This window comes from Tiliqua scincoides, chromosome 11, assembly GCF_035046505.1.
Source record: "Tiliqua scincoides isolate rTilSci1 chromosome 11, rTilSci1.hap2, whole genome shotgun sequence".
NCBI classification, from domain to species: Eukaryota; Metazoa; Chordata; class Lepidosauria; order Squamata; family Scincidae; genus Tiliqua; species Tiliqua scincoides.
The window spans coordinates 5,581,751-5,599,019 of record NC_089831.1 but is presented as its reverse complement, the minus strand read 5'-3'; the positions used below and the strand labels follow the sequence as shown (position 1 = coordinate 5,599,019).

The 17,269-nt window shown below is 49.5% G+C and overlaps 1 pseudogene; it reads left to right on the top strand.

The window, feature by feature from the left end:
• The first annotated feature begins 8,248 nt into the window (after positions 1–8,248).
• LOC136662430 (SWI/SNF-related matrix-associated actin-dependent regulator of chromatin subfamily D member 2-like) lies at positions 8,249–12,050 on the top strand (annotated as a pseudogene).
• The last annotated feature ends 5,219 nt before the right edge of the window (positions 12,051–17,269 follow it).

Below are 17,269 nucleotides of genomic sequence, written 5' to 3'. Positions count from 1 at the left end.
TGCAGGCAAGCCGCAAGTCCAACATCCCTGAGGACAGCCCAGATTGAGACCCAGAACATCAGCCAACACACATTCTTCAGTATTTATTGGGGGGAGGGAATTCACAGCACACATCATAAGAACATAAGAAGTGCCCTACTGGATCAAGCTAAAGGCCCATCTTGTCCAGCTTCCTGTGTCTCACAGTGGCCCACAGGATGCCTCAGGGAGCACACAAGCCAACAAGAGACCCATATCCTGTTCCCACTCCCTTGCACCTGGCTCTCTGAGACAGCCTACGTCTAAAAGTAGGAGGTTGCACATACCCATCACAGCTTCGAACCCGTGATGGACTTTTCCTCCCGAAATTTGCCCAATCCCCTTTTCAAGACATCTAGGCCAGATGCCATCACTGCATCCTGTGGCAAGGAGTTCCACAGACCATTGTACACTGGGTATAGAAATATTTCCTAACTCTCCCAACATTTAATTTGAGTGGATGTTCTGGTGTTGTGTGAGAGGGAAAAGAGCATCTCTCAATCCACCCCCTGCCGTTTTGTATGTCTCAATCATGTCCCCCCTCAGGTACCTTTTTCAAGAGGCAATTTGAGCCCAGAATTGTTCCAGCATCAAGTGGTCATGCTCTGTTCATCCTACAACCATAGCTTGTGCGCTTGCTTGCAAGGCCCAGCACCTCATCTTCTTGCCGCTGGGGAATGGGGTGATGAGAAGAAGCCCCTGGAGAGGAATGGTGCCTTCTGGGAAATGCCAGCTGCAGGTATGTAGCGCTGGAAACCGGTATTGCGCCAAGAAGGTGAAGGAACTCCTGATGCCCTGCTGGATCTCTCCTGCCTTCAGAGGCCATGAAGAGGCCTCTGCAACTTTTTTGGGAAGGAAACAGGACCAAGTGTCAGTGTTGAGGGAGCAAAATTTCATTTGATTACTTCAGATGGTTTTATTTCTCCTTTTTGGGAGGTGAATGTTGTATTATATGGTGTTATTTTGCATTTACTATTGTCAGAGACCTCTAAGGATGGGTCTCCGAGGACCTTTGCCAGCCATATTTCTGTTGTAAGTCTAGGGAGAGCCAGGAGGCGTTTCTGGTGGGGGATTCTGGGATCAGCCTCTGGCATAAGGCAGTGTTGCCAAGATTTACCCCTCCTCGCCCTGAAACACCCCCTCCCCACCACATCGCACCCTTGCCCCCGCCTCTCCTGTCCTGGCACAGTCTGGGATCCACAGCGCTGGGGTCATCACCTCCAACCGCTCTGTGGCCCTTCCTCAAAATGGCATGGCAGTCGTGCCATCTTCTTTGCATCCCACCATGGTCAAAGGATTGTGCCATGAGACCTGTTGACAGAGGCCCAGAGTGCCCAGAACAAGACCACAGAAAAAGGGTCTTTGTCTGTGGCACAGCCTTCCCTGGTGCCTCACCTGAAACACGCTGTGTGTCACCTCTGTGTGTCAAGCCCACTTGCCCTGAACAACATTTTGCAGCCATTTGGAGAAGAGCTGCCATTTTCTGGCCATCACCAGATGTTAACTCTCCACGGGGGTAAAGGGGTGAGGAGTGGGGGCAGCAGGAATGCACATTTGGGTATTTATGTCTTTTGAGTGGTGATGGGGAGAAGACTCATCCTCCAGCACAGAAGCTCACAACCTGTGTTCCTCCCAAATTTTGTCTGTGCTGCACAGAGCACTGTAGAGATCGGAATAAGACGTTCAAGTCATTCTCCTGGGGGCCCTGCGTGAACAGGAGAGCAGCTAGTCAGGGCAGGGCAGCCACTGGATTCTGAGCAGAATGAGAAGGAGGAAGGGCCTCCTGAGGGACCAAAAGCTCTGGGGCACCCTCCAGTAGTTTATGGAGCACATGCTGCTCCTACACCCCCACCTGAGGGCCATGCATCAGAACCATAGGATAGGCCTGCCCCTTTTGGGAGGAGACACCACAGGCATCAAGTCCAGCACTGTCCTCCTTCCTTCCCATTTCCTGGGTGACTTTCCTCCCACTTGGTGTCTCTGCTGCTGTAGTTTGGGGTTCTTCAAGATCGCCACTGGAAAAGCTGCCAGCAGATGCCAACCTCTCCATTACATTGGCCATTTCTGCTCTGTGCAATCACCTGGGGAATTTGCCTGCCTCCAGATCCACCTCTGCAAGGACATATCACTTTAACCCCCCTCAAACATGTAGCATTTCAGAATTCCTCTTACCCGAGAAGCAGGAAGGGGGAGTCAGAGAGATGGGGCACAATCCTAACCGGGTCTACTCAGAAGTAAGACCAAGTTTGGTCAATGGGCCTTACTCTCAGGAAAGTGTGGTTAGGGTTGCAGCCATGGTCTAATGTGGGGAAGGCTGACCTGTCGAGGCAATTAGCAGGATGTCACCTGGGGCCTGAGCAGAGAGCGCTTCATGTAAGAAATAACCCCTGAGCAGAGGCCGTTGGGTGAGGAGATCCACAGTGAGAGGGTCTCTGGCTGGGCTGCTGGGAGCGGATGTGGGTCCAATTGACTTCAAGTCAGTTTGGAGGCTGAATTAATGTGAATTAATTAATAAATAATATAATATATTAATTAATTAATTATATCATATGGGGTGACAAAATTGTATGGGCCTCGGGTGTCAAATGACCTAGCTACACCTCTGGGTGAAATCGCAGACTTGTTGTTGCCCAGAGTTGTGTTTCTCTGACTATGGCAAGCAGTCGCTTTGGGAGAACTTTTTGAGTGTTTGCACGAGTGTACAGTGCCTTTGTTGGTTCAACCCAGAAGGCACAGCTTGGTCCAAAATGGCTGCCTTTCCCCTCAGGAGTGCAGTATAGGCAGGCCTGTTGCCTCAGGCTGAAAAGGGCGGGGAAATCCATTAAGAGGGAGGGAGGATTGAGGGAGAACCAAAGTGCCTCTGTCCAAAATGGCTGCCTTTCCCCTCAGGAGTGCAGCATAGGGAGGCCTGTTGCCTCAGGCTGAAAAGGGCGGGGAAATCAATTAAGAGGGAGGGAGGATTGAGGGAGAACCAAAGTGCCTCTGTCCAAAATGGCTGCCTTTCCCCTCAGGAGTGCAGCATAGGCACAGCTTGGTCCAAAATGGCTGCCTTTCCCCTCAGGAGTGCAGTATAGGCAGGCCTGTTGCCTCAGGCTGAAAAGGGCGGAGAAATCAATTAAGAAGGAGGGAGGATTGAGGGAGAACCAAAGTGCCTCTGACCAAAATGGCTGCCTTTCCCCTCAGGAGTGCAGCATAGGAAGGCCTGTTGCCTCAGGCTGAAAAGGGTGGGAAAAACTGTTAAGACAGAGGGGGCATTGAGGGAGAACCAAACGGAAGGCTTAGAATGAAAGGTCCGGCACTCAGTGCATCACATGAGGCAGTGATTCCCAATGTTTTTTCACATGTGTATCCTCCATATTAGCAAAATGTTTGTAATTAATATAGTTGCCGGTACATCAAATTAATGTTTTTTACAACTGATCTATATCTGATAATACACGAATTGATGTTCAGAAACTAGCACTTGCGCAGGCTTTTGCAGCTCCCTCTCTTCCTCCCTTCCTTGCCAGCCCCGCAAGGCATTCTAATGCAGACCTGTCTTTTTCCGCCATTACTCAGTACTTTTTCAAGTACCCCTAAAGGTCCTGGCAGGTACCCCTGGGGTATAACCACTGATAAAGGGCATGGATGTCAAACGCGTTTCATACAGAGGGCTGAAGTTAGCATTCATGGTGCCTGCTGAGGCCCGGAAGTGATGTCATTAAGCAAAAAGTGACATCATTAAGCAAATGATGGTCAGAAATAAGTTCTTTGTTCTCACACAGAAACTTATATGTTGCCCATATGATTTTATTTCTTGTTTTATATATTGTATATCTTTAGTTCTTGAATTGCAAGCCACCTTGAGCATTTTAATAATAATAATAATACAGGTATTTATATACTGCCTTTCTTGGTCGTCCGATTTCTCCTCAGACTTTATTCAAGGCGGTTTACATAGGCAGGCTATTTAAATCCCCGTAGGGATTTTTACAAATTGAAAGAAGGTTCTATCTTTCAAGAACCACAACATTTCAGATGTTTCTTTCTGATTTGGTTTCACATTCTCGCCTCCATCCTCCCATGCTCAGAGCAGATGGAATAACTCGGCTCAGCTTGTCAGCTGCTTCAAGGTCGTATTTGCTATGCCATAGGAAAGGCAGGACATCAATCAGTCAATCATTCAATCAATCAGTTGTTCCACAGAGCTGTGTTTTTCTTTGACTATGGAAAACGGTTGCTTTGGGAGAAGTTTTTGAGTTTTGCACAGGTGTACAGTGTCCTTGGTTGGTTAAACCCAGAAGGCACACCTTGGTCCAAAATGGCTGCCTTTCCCCTCAGGAGTGCAGCATAGGCAGGCCTGTTGCCTCAGGCTGAAAAGGGCGGGAAAAACCGTTAAGAGAGAGGGGGCATTGAGGGAGAACCAAACTGAAGGCTTAGAATGAAAGGTCCGGCACGCAGTGCATCACATGAGGCAGTGGTTCCCAATGTTTTTTCCCCTGTGTACTCATATTAGTGAAATGTTTGTAATTCATAAAGTTGCTGTTATTGCAAATTTATTTTTGAAATATATATTTATATTTATATATTTACAGCAAGCCTTCTTGGTAGTGCCGCCACAACCACAACAGTGCTTTGGTTTAAATCATTGCCCTCCTCCAAGTTGCTATGGCTTTTCTGATTTTTTTAAAAGTTGTTTTATATATTGTACATTTATGTACATTATTGTACATTTTTTATCTTGAATTGTGAACCGTTTGCTCTGTTAAAGGAAAGATGGAATAGAAATCTTTCAAATAAATAAATAAAAATTAGGGGAGACAATTAGGGGAGGTGCTGTGCACCAACCCCAACATTTTGAATGTCACCATAGGCTAGATGCAGCAGTGGTGCATTTGTGCACCCGTTGGACATCTCATTCTGAACAAAGAGGGGCTTTAAATGACATGCCTGTTTCATCCTAACCATAAGCTTGGCACAGCTGGGTGTGGAATAATCACAGTATCTCAACATCCCTCAGCATGGGACTGCCATGGCACGGTCAGGCTGCAGAAACATTGCTGGCACATGAAACTGCAGGCACTGATGGCTGCAGAAACACAGGCACATAAAACATCAGTAAAATCAGAGATTTGGTATTGGCATTGGCCTTTAAAGCCCTTCATGGTTTAGGTCCAGGTTATCTGAGAGACAGCCTTCATATATTCCAGCCTGCTCTCTTAGATCATCTGAGGGGCTCTCTTTCAAGTGCTGTCATTATCCCAAGTTAGAGGGATGGTGGCACAGGGGGTGAGACTTCTCTATAGTGGCATCACAGCAATGCAATTCCCTACCAGGGGAACGAAGAACTTCCCCATTCCCTCATGGTCTGCCATACATTCCAGCCCACTCTTTTAGGTCATCCTTCAAGTACTGCCATTATCCCAAGTTAAAGGGATGGGGGTGAGACTATAGTGGAGCCACAACTCTGAAATTCTCTACTGGGGGAACTAAGACCTCCTGGTCTTTTGGTGAGGGCTTAAACCATCCTGTATTAGGGTGATGTGTCATTGGCTGTCCCCTGTGTCTATATAGCAGTGCTTCAGTAGAAATAGTTGCCCTCTACCATATGATTTTATTTCTTGTTTCATATATTGTATATTTTTAGTTCTTGAATTGTAAGCCAACTTGAGCATTTGCTCTGGCATAGGAAAGATGCTATGCTTTTCTTACCAAGCATAGAATTGGCCTTCTTCACTACCACCGCACATTGGGTCGACACTTTCATCGAGCTGTCCACCACCACCCCAAGATCTTTCTCCTGATCTGTCACAGACAGCTCAGAACCCATAAGCCTATATATGAAGTTTTGATTTTTTTGCCCCCATTGTGTATTACTTTACACTTACTTACATTGAAACACATCTGCTATTTTGCTGCCCTTTGTCCTAGTTTGGTGATATCCTTCTGGAGCTCCTCACAATCGCTTCTGGTCCTCACCACTTGGAAAAGTCTAGTGTGTCCGCAAATTTAGCCACCTTGCTGCTCAATCCTGACTCCAGGTCATTTATGAACAGGTTGAAAAGTACTGGTCCCAGAACAGATCCTTGGGGTACACCGCTTTTCACCTTTCTCCATTGTGAAAATTGTCCATTGACACTCACTGTTTCCTGGTCTTCAACCAGTTCCCAATCCATGAGAGGACCTGCCCTTTAATTCCCTGACTGTTTTCTCAGTAGCCTTTGGTGAGGGACTGTGTCGAACACCTTCTCAAAGTCCAGATATATAATGTCCATGGGTTCTCCTGCATCCACAAGCCTGTTGACCTCTTCAAAGAATTCTAAAAGGTTTGTGAGGCAAGAGTTACCCTTACAGAAGCCATGCTGATTCTCCCTCAGTAAGGTTTGTTCGTCTATGTGTTTTGAGATTCTATCTTTGATGAGATATTCCACCATCTTACCTGGAATAGATGTTAGGCTGACCGGCCAATAGTTTCCCGGTCCCCTTTCCTTCCCTTTTTAAAGATCGGTGTGACATTTGCTATCCTCCTGTGGTACCGTGTCTATTTTAAGGGATGAGTTGCATATTATTGTCAAGAGATCAGCAACTTTATTCTTCAGTTACTTAATAACTCTTGGGTGGATGCCATCAGGGCCCAGTGTCTTATTAATCTTTAATTTGTCTATTAGGTCTGAAACATCTTCTCTTTTAACCTCTATCCTAATTAATTCCTTGGTCAGGAGGGGCCGTTCAGGCAGCAGTATCTGCCCAATGTCTTCTGCCGTGAAGACAGATGCAAATAACTCATTTAATTTCTCTGCCATCTCTAAGTCTCCTTTTATCTCCCCTTTCCCTCCCTCACCATCCAGAGGACCAACTGCTTCTCTGGTGGGTTTCCTCCTTCGAACATATTTGAAGAAGCTTTTATTATTCCCCTTAATGCTGCTGGCCATGTGTTCTTCATAGTCTCTCTTGGCTTCCCATATCACCTTCTTACATTTCTTTTGCCACAGTTTATGTTCCTTTTTATTCTCCTCATTAGGGCAAGCCTTCCATTTATGGAAGGAAGCCTCCTTGCCCTTTATAGCCTCCCTAATTTGGCTCGTTAGCCATGTGGGCACCCTCCTGGACTTAGTTGAGCCCTTCTTGCTTTGCAGTATACACTTCTACTAGGTCTCTATTACTGTTGTTTTAAGCAGCCTCCGTGCACTCTGGAGAGATTTAACTCTTTTTACCTTTCCTTTCAACCTCCTTTTAACCATCCTCCTCATTTGAGGGAAGTCCACTCGTTGGAAGTAAAGAGTTTTTCGTCAGATTTGCTTGGTACTCTTCCCCTGATGTGCATGTCAAAACATATTGCAGCATGGTCACTTTTCCCCAATGGCTCAGTAACGTTTACATCTCTAACCAATTCCTGAGTACTGCACAATATTAAATCCAGAGTCACCTGTCCTCTGGTGGGCTCCATAACTAGCTGCTCTAAGGCACAGTCATTTAGAATGTCAGGAAATCTGGTCTCTCTTTCGTGACCAGAACACAAATTGACCCAGTCGATGTGAGGATAATTGAATTCCTCCATGATTACAACCCTGTCCCTCTTTGACACCTCCCTGATCTGTTTCCTTATCTTCCTTCCTTGCCAACCTTTCAAGGCATTCTAATTCAGACCTGCCTTTTCCCGCCATTATTCATTTCCTTTTGAAGTACCCTTAAAGGTCCTGGCAAGTACCCCCAGGGGTATCCGTACCCCAGGTTGGGAACCACTGATATAAGGCTTGGATGTCAAAAGCATTTCATCTAGAGGGCCAAAGTTAGCATTCATGGTGCCTGCTGAGGGCTGGAAGTGATGTCATTAAGGAGAAAGTGTTGTCATTAAGCAGATGGTGGCCAGAAATAAACTTTTTGTTCTCAAATAGAAACTCATTATCTGCAAATGACAAAAGAGAAAATGTGCAAATCTTGTATGAGAGAGCCCAATTATCAAGCTGGGACAGCCCAATTATAACAGGGGACGGATAAATTGCTTCCGGGGGCCACATTCGGTTCATGAGCCTTATGTTTGACTACTCCGATAGTTTGCACTGAGAAGGAATATTGGTAGGGAATCAGTAGGGAACCAGAGAGCCTGCCATTGGGTTCTGTGGTGGTGCTGTAGGGGAGCTGCCTAAGGAGGTTCTGGATGGACTGAGGGGAAAGTGAAGGCAGAAAGAAGAGAGAAAGGAGGAGGGAAAGTCTGAGGGCATAAATATTACACTCAGTAAATATAGCAAAAATGGCTCAACTTCTGTTGGCTCTTGCAGACTTCCTGGCAGCAGAGAAAATGCGACCCCCTGTGCAAAAGACTCTGTGGCTGGCCAGGTGGAGGAATGAGGAAATTGTTACTCCACTTCAGCTGGGCACCACCAGTGAGTATGCCAATGCCAGACGTTATGGAAAGGTATGGGATGCGCTGGGGACATATAGGGAGACTCTCCTCTCCAAAATCTCCATAGAATGGGAAATGAACACTTGCCCATATACGGAGATTCCCAAGTCCCTGAGGAGCAATCTTCTCCTCACATCTGAAGGGGAGACCTGGTTTCCCAAGAGCCAGGGTTCAGGGAGCCTTCAGGGAAGGCTGGCTGAGGGGTGCTCAGTGCCAGGGAAGGACCTCAAGCAATACTGCCAGGTCCCTTTCAGCAGGTCTGGCCAAGGGCTCTGTGGGGGGGCTCACCTCTTGGTTGGAGAGCACTGCCTCTGTCTCTTTCCTGACCAGTTTCTCTTCTATCACATGCAGGTCCCACAGGCTGATGACTTGGACTTCCTATTTCAAAAGAATTGGAGGTCCAAGTTCACAGCAAGAAGGGCAGAGGCCTGGTGGGTGGCAAGCACCAAAGGTAAGGAAGAAGAAACGCCCCCCCCCCCCAACAGACATACACATTCAATCAATCACTCAGAGTGCACTGAGAGTTTTGGATTGCAATGTGTTACCTGACCAAGTACTTGATGTCAGGGTTTCTCACACTGTGGGTCACTGTGGGTGTCAGGGTTTCTCACACTGTGGATTTCTCACAAAGTGGGTCCTGACCCAAGTTCTGGTGGGTCCCACAGAGCCTCCAGTGAAAACACGTGTGAGTGAAAGATTACTCATTGCCTCAAGCCCCGAGACTATTCTAAAGCAGCTCCATAGAATGGGAAATGAACACTTTCCCATCTATGGAGGTTCCCACATCCCTGATCCGCAATCTTCTCCTCACATCTGAAGGAGAGACCTGGTTTCCCAAGAGCCAGGGCTTGGGGAGCCATCAGGGTTCAGGGGAGGCTGACTGACTGAAGTAAACAGGTGCAAAAACACTGGGCCTTGGCCTTGGCCCAGGGGATGCAGGGGATGGACAGAGTGGATAGGGAGATGCTCTTTACACTCTCACATAATACCAGAACCAGGGGACATCCACTCAAATTGAGTGTTGGGCGGGTTAGGACAGACAAAAGAAAATATTTCTTTACTCAGCGTGTGGTCGGTCTGTGGAACTCCTTGCCACAGGATGTGGTGCTGGCGTCTAGCCTAGACGCCTTTAAAAGGGGATTGGACAAGTTTCTGGAGGAAAAATCCATTACGGGGTACAAGCCATGATGTGTATGCGCAACCTCCTGATTTTAGAAATGGGTTATGTCAGAATGCCAGATGCAAGGGAGGGCACCAGGATGAGGTCTCTTGTTATCTGGTGTGCTCCCTGGGGCATTTGGTGGGCCGCTGTGAGATACAGGAAGCTGGACTAGATGGGCCTATGGCCTGATCCAGTGGGGCTGTTCTTATGTTCTTATGTTCTTGGCAAATGTGTTTGTGCCACTCCACTTTATACTGGCCCTCACCAGACCTGCTCCGGTGGTTTTGCTCATGTGATGTGCTGAACCTCTGCAGTCTTTACCCTGCCCTGCCCTGGCCCTTGTCACTCCCTTTTTGGCCTCAAGCCATCTCTGGGATGGATGGCTAAGGCAGAGAATTGGTTTGGAGATTGATGGTCATGGATCCCAGATTGGGCTGGGAAAGTGCCAGAGGAACTGAAGTGGATACTATTGCTTGTTTGGGGTTTCTTGTTCTTATGTCTCTTGAACCAATGACATACAGCAATCCCAGGTTATCAACCCTATAGGAGGGACAGGGAGGGGCGTGATGGAGATCGGGTGGCCATGTATGTCCAAGAAGGGGTAGAATCTAGCAGGGTGGAGGGACCTGGAAGCGGAAACTCCACCTCGGCTGGGCACCTCCAGTGAGTATTCAAGCACTACTGCCGGGTCTGGCCAAGGGCTCTGTGTGTGTGGGGGGGGGGCCACTTCTCTGTTGGAGGGCACTGCCTCTGTCTCTTTCCTGACCAGTTTCTCTTCTATCTCATGCAGGTCCCCCAGGCAGAGGACTTGGACCTCCTATTTGAAAAGAATAGGAGGTCCAGGTTCTCTGAGGAGGGCGGAGGCCAAGTGGCTGGCACTGGAAAACAGGAGGCGAGCACCCCAGGTGAGAAAGAAAAAGCCCTCCACACACACACACATACAGAGAGAGAGAGTGCAGTGAGGCAGAATATCAGCAGGGAATCGGGAGGGATCCAGGGAGCCTGCCTTTGGTTCTGTGGTGGTGCCGTAGGGCAGCTGCTTAAGGAGGCTGTGGGTGGACAAAGGGAAAGTGGAGCCGAAGAAGAGAGGAAGGATCATGGAAAGTCTGAGGGCATGGGGTGTCACCTCTCTGAGGGGCTGCATCCCAGATGGTGGGCTCTCGGGGCGTGTGAAGCTGAGTGCGCCTGTCTCCCGGTTCCAGCCCTGCCCTGCCCTGCCCTGCCCTGCCCTGGTTGCCAAGAGAAGTGCAGGGACTTAGGGGTTGCTGAGCAAAAACAGCTGAATCTTGATGGGGTCTTGTTCCTTCACCCCCTGTAGAAAGTCCTTCTAACAGGAGCTCTGTCTCTGTTTCTTCACAGGCTGCTCCGACTGTGGCTGGGAGGAGGTGAGTTCCTGCGAGGACCCAGCCTGGCCGGGGCCACCCCATACTGACCAGTGGGGAATGGAGCTCAGTTCCAACACCCTGGGATGCTGTCTGGTGTCTGGATGCCTGTGGCAGGATTGCAAGTGGGGTCCCCCTCAGGTCCTCCATATGGAACAGCTTCTCCACCGAGACCTGGAATGCCACCGTCTATGATCGATCCCTTCCGGAAGTGCCTACTTGCTCCACAGATCCAGCGGCCTCCATCGCTGACCCAGTGACGAGGACTGAAAAGATGGCAGACAAGGTCCTAACACAGAGAATTCGTGAGCTAGTCGCAGAGTCTCAGGCCCTCATGGATTTGCTGATTTTGGATGGAAGCCGGATCTGAACATCTTCCACAGGAGGATGGAGATCCAGGAGGCAGCCAAGGAACCTGTAACGCAAAAGCAGAAACTGCGTATTGACATTGCAACACCTTTACACCTGGCGAGGAGGAATCTGAAGGTGGGGAACACAGAGCCTCATGGGAACTTTGTGTGGAGGGCAAACTCTTGAATGACCCAAGAGCCTAGCAATGGAACTGGACAAAGAGTTGTACAGCCCAAAAAACCATCTGGTAGAGTGGAACCAGATGCCCACAACCCAAGAGACTGATGGCTTCCAGGCCAAGTTCCCAGGCAGTGTCCAGGTGAAATGCACCCTGCTGCTCAGGCTGGACCACCAGCCTGCATAGTACAAACCGGACCCTGTCTGGCTCGCTTGCTGGGCGTTCACACACAGACTCGTGCCAGCATCATTCAGGCCGTCTGGCTCGACATCAAACACAACAAGCTCCAAGACAGTCTTGAGAAGCAGTTTGACCAGATCTCTGGCTGCGTTTGCATGTGATTCTCTGAGATCCCCAGGAAACCAGTGGGGCTCCCACAACACCCAGATCCCATCAATTATGTGATCAGTGTGGACTGTAATGATCAACAAAGCCAGCCTGCTGAGACAGTGGTGTGGAGGTGGATGATCCTTCGAAGGCCCAAATGAGCAACTTCTTGGCTCCACCTCTAAGCAGCAGGAAACAGCGTCCATGGATGTCAAGATCCGTGAGACGATCGAGTCTATTACCAGCTGAAGATGCAGGGAGACTTGAGGTCTTTCCCTGCCACTGGGCACCCCACAGCCTGCCTCTCCTGTACGCTGAAGGCTCTATGTATGTCTGTGTGGGGGGGCGTTTCTTCATAATCCTTTGGTGACTGACTCCTTTCTTCAAATGAGAGCAACCAGGCCTCCGCTCTCTGTGCTGCGAACTTGGCTCTCCTACTCTTTAGAAGTAGGAGGTCCAAGTCATCAGCCTGGGGGACCTGCATATGATAGAAGAGAAACTGTCAGTGAACAGACAGAGGCAGTGCCCCCCAAAAGAGAAGCGCCCCCCAAAAGAGAAGTGCCCCCCCCACAGAGCCCTGGGTCAGACCCAGTCAAAGAGACCCAGCTGTATTGCTTGAGGTCCTCCCCGGGCTCTGAGCACCCCTCAACCAGCCTCGCCGGAACCCTGAAGGATCCCCGAGCCCTGGCTCTTGGGAAACCAGGTCTCTCCTTTAGATGTGGGGAGAAGATGGCTCCACAGGGGTGTGGGCACTTCTGTGTGTAGGAAAGTGTTCACTACCCATCCTATGGAGATGCTGGAGAGGAGAATCTCCCTTGAGGTCCCCAAGGGACAGCTCCCATGCAGCACCTCCACAGAACCCAAAGGAAGGCTCTCTGGCTCCCTACCGATTCTCTACTGAAATTCCATTTTGGTGCACTCTCTCCTTCCGTATGTCTGTGCAGGAGTGTTTTTCTTCCTCACCTGGGATGTATCCCTCCTGCGCTGGAGCGCCAGCCACCGAGCCTTGATGCTCCTGAGTCTGCACTTGGACCTCCGTTCCTTTACGAAAAGGAGGCCCAGCTCATCACCCTGGGGGACCTGCAGGTGATAGAAGAGAATCTGGTCAGGGAACAGACAGAGGCAGCGCCCTCCAGCAGGGAATTGCCGCCCAAAAGACTCCTTAGCCAGATTCTGGTCAAAGAGACCCAGCAGTATTGCTTGAGGTCTTCCCCGGGCTCTGAGCACCCCTCGGTCAGCCTCCCCTTGCCTCGGTCAGCCTCCCCTGACCTCGGTCAGCCTCCCCAAGGATCCCCTGAGCCCTGGCTCTTGGGAAACCAGGTCTCTCCTTTAGATGTGGGAAGAAGATTGCTCCCCAGGGGTGTGGGCACTTCTGTGTGTAGGAAAGTGTTCACTACCCAATTCTATGGAGATGCTGGAGAGGAGAATCTCCCTTTAGCTCCCCAGCATGTCCAGCATTTCCAGAACATCAAGTATAAGCATACTTACTGGTGGTGCCCAGCCGAGGTGGAGTTTAGCTCTCCACTTTCTGCCACCCGACCGGCTGCATAGTCTTGGTCCCAGGTGACCCCTTTGCTGCCTGGAAGACTGCAAGAGTCTTTTTTGCCAAATTTCCTGAGTGTAATTTTTACACACTCCTTCCCAGAGTCAAACCCACCTCCCTGGCTGTGTCCAAGTCCAGCAGTCCCTCCGTTATCAGGCGCTCCAGGACCCTGGCCCTCAGGACACAGCACTAGGTAGGGAGTCACTGTCAAACCTTCCCAGCTCCTGCTCTGTGAACTATACCTATGGGTGGTATATACCTGGAGGTACAGTATATATATATATACCTGGGGTGCCCAGGTCAGCCTGGGGGATCTGCAGGTGATAGAAGAAAAACTGATCAGGGAAGAGAAAGAGGCAGTGCCCCCCAACACATCCCTTGACCAGACGCACTCAGAGGGACCCGGCGGTACAGCTTGAGGTCCTTCCCTGGGACTGAGCACCCCTCAGCCAGCTTCCTCTGAACCCTGAAGGCTCCCCGAGCCCTGGCTCTTGGGAAACCAGGTCTTTCCTTTAGATGTGAGGAGAAGATTGCGGATCAGGGATGGGGACACCTCCGTGTATGGGAAATTGTTCATTTCCTGTCCTATGGAGATGCTTGAGAGATAGGAGGAAGTGACACTTCTAGCATGCCTCAAGCATGCTTCTAGTGCGGTTCTTTTGAAAAATGACAAAATGGTGTCCAGTCATACAAGAGTCGTTAAAACCAATTACATGGAGGCTACCGTGTTCCTACCAGTAGAAATAAAGGCATAGAGGCGGTTATCTTTTCTTACTCTGACACAGAGTACTTGGTCGAGTAACAAGTTTTGATCCAAGACTCTCAGTGCATTCTAAGCAAGTGAGTGAATGTGTGTGTGTGTGTGGGGGGAGGGGGGAATGTTTTTTCTTCCATATCTTTGGTGCTTGCCTCCTGCCCTTGAGTGCCAGCCATCGGGTCTCCGTCCTCCTTGTTGTGAACTTGGACCTCCTATCCTTTTGGAATAGGAGATCCAAGTCATCTACCTGGTGGACCTGCATGCCCTCCAACACAGCCCTTGGGCAGACCCTGGTCAAAGGGACCCGGCAGTATTGCTTGAGGTCCTTCCCTGGCACTGAGCATCCCTCAGTCAGCCTCCCCTGAACCCGGAAGGCTCCCTGAACCCTGGCTCTTGGGAAACCAGGTCTCTCCTTTAGATATGTGGAGAAGATTGCGGATCAGGGACGTGAGCACCTCTGTGTATGGGAAAGTGTTCATTTCCCATTCTATGGAGATGCTGGAGAGAAGAGTCTTCCTGTCTGTCTTCAGCTTTTCCCACCCATTTCCATAACGTCAGGCATCAGCATACTCACTGGTGGTGCCCAGCCAAGGTGGAGTGACGATTTCCACATTCTTCCACCTGGTTAGCCCCAGAGTCTTTTGCACAGGGGGCCGCATTTGCTCTGCTCCCAGGAAGTCTGCAAGAGCAAACAGGAGTTGAGCCATTTTTGCTCTATTGATCGAGTATGAATTTGACCACCCCTTTCCAGAGGCAGAGTCACAAATTCCTCCTTCCTCTGCCTGGCTGGCAAGAGAAATTTCAAAATGCCTTCATTTCCAGATGTTTCCCTTCAGGGTGGGGTCATCCTTCTTTTTGCTGCAGAGCTCACATGCCTTCCAAGCTTCCTGCGGGAGCAGTGGCAAATCAGCCAGGCTGTTATTCAGTCTTGGTAGCTGAGGACCTCCACACTCCTCCACCGTCTCCTGGCAGCTTATCACAGGGACTCCCCATGGCTCTGTTCTCTAACAAGGGCTACTCTGCAGATTCAGTCCCCCATCCAAGCTGTGACAAGAGTTACTCCCACTTAGCTCCTTCAGGCAGGGCAACAACTCAACCTCCAGACCACACCTCCTGCCATGGAAAATTTGAGCGTATGGAACAGGAGAAAGGACTCCTGGGACAACGAGACCCAGCATTCTTGCTTGAGGGCAGTGTCTGGCACAGACTACCTCTTTGCCACCCTCTCCCGTACCCTGAAAGCTGGGTATTCAGCCAGGGGCCTCGGTCACTGGTTCTTGGGAAACCAGAACTTTCCTTTAGCTGTGAGGAGAACATTGCCTCCCCCAGTGGCACTGTCGTCTTCTCCTGTCCAGTGGTGGTGCCCACCGAGGTGGAGAAAAGAACCCTAGGTTCCCCCACCAGACCAGCTGCACTCTGATGACCCACCTGGTTTTTGGCTTTCTGGAACACTGGCAGAGGAAACAGATGTTTAGACTTCTTTGCCCTCTTGATCAAATGTAGCATTCCCCCGCCCCCCCTCCCCAGCCAGATGCAAGATGGTCCCTGGCTCTCTTAGTTCTTAGGAACTTCATATCTTCCTCACCTCACTCATTTCTCTTCGCACTGCAGTTCTGAGCCACCTGGCCTCCATCCTCCTTTCTTTGAACTTCTTCCTCTGATGCATTCTGAATAGGTCCAAGTTTTTCAAGATCAACACTGGAAGCTGGCTGCAGATGCCGACCTCTCTGTTCCACTGGCCATTTCTGCTCTGCGCAATCAGATGGTCTCTCTCATTTACATGGGTTATGGGTTATTTTTATTGGTTATATAGGGGACCCTTTTGTCGGCTGGGGCAATGTCACTCGGGGAGTGGAAAATTTTGGAGTCCTCCAATTAATTAATTAATTAATTAATTAATTAATTAATTAAATGTTTTCTTTGTGTTACTTTGATTTAAAACGATGTGATTTTATTTTTTTTAAAAACACACCATGTATGATGTTAGGTTAATTTTCAATGAATAAAATGAAGAATATGGAACTCGATGGACCCTTCTGTTGAGTATCACGAATAGATGTCTGCAGGATGCGTACATAATGAGAATTCTTCTGAGTGGTTGCATTATTCTCCAGCATGCATGTGCTGTTAATGTTAATATTGGGGAAAACCTCAACATGGTCCTGTGTTTTGTAGCTGCAGAGGTTTCCCACATAGAGCTGCCAAAGGGACACAGCGCAGTGCTGAAAAGCAGCTTGTTGGCATCCTTCAGTCTCGGAAGACTATGGTGTCACGCTCTGAATGGTGGTTCTGGAACAGAGTGTCCTCTCCAGTGCGCGAAGCCTGGGTAAAGTAGGTATGGAGGATAGGCTGTTACCCATGCAGCAAATCCCCCCTCTCCACGTCGCTGAAATGGTCCAATGGAAAGGCAGAGGCCAATACGGTTGGTTCCAGCGGCATCGCAGGAGTTGCCAGAACGTGACTGTGTTCAGCCATGAACTGCCTCAGGGACTCCGGCTCCAGATTTTGCCTCAGGGTTGATTCCTGAAGCCTTTTCCATAACTGGATGTAGCCACAAGGCAGTGGAGGTTTGGGATCAGAGTTTTCCTTCTCTCAGATGAGCTGCCTTCCCAGGCTGATGAGTCCCATCTACCCGGTGGCTGTTTAGTTGCCTCTTACGACAAGTACAGCCAAACTGAGGGCCTATTCTTATCCCCAGCCCCCAGGGGAAAAGCAGCACAACAGCACAAAAGGCTAGATTTGCAGCAGTAGACATAGGAAGAGCCCTGCTGGATCAGTGCAGAGACACCAGCTTGGAAAGCACTGAGACCACCCAATAATAGGCATGAACAGTTCACATCCGAGCATTGGTAGAGCCCTGCTGGATTGGTCCACAGACACCAGCATTGGAAAGCACCTAGACTGAGAACAATAGGGATCTGTGTGGATGGTTCACTGAAGAGCAGAGGGACGAGTCCAGCAGGATCAGACCAAGGCCCATCTAGTCCAGCAGTAGACATAAGACAGAGGAAGAGTCCTGCTAGATGACTCCAGCATGGAAAAGCACTGACTGTCCAGAGACACCAGCATGGAAAGCACTGCTCCATCTTGCCTCTACCCGCTTCCCAAGAAAGGAAATACAGGTTTCTTTCCTCCTGCTTACGGATGGGCGATGCTTTCTGTTGAACT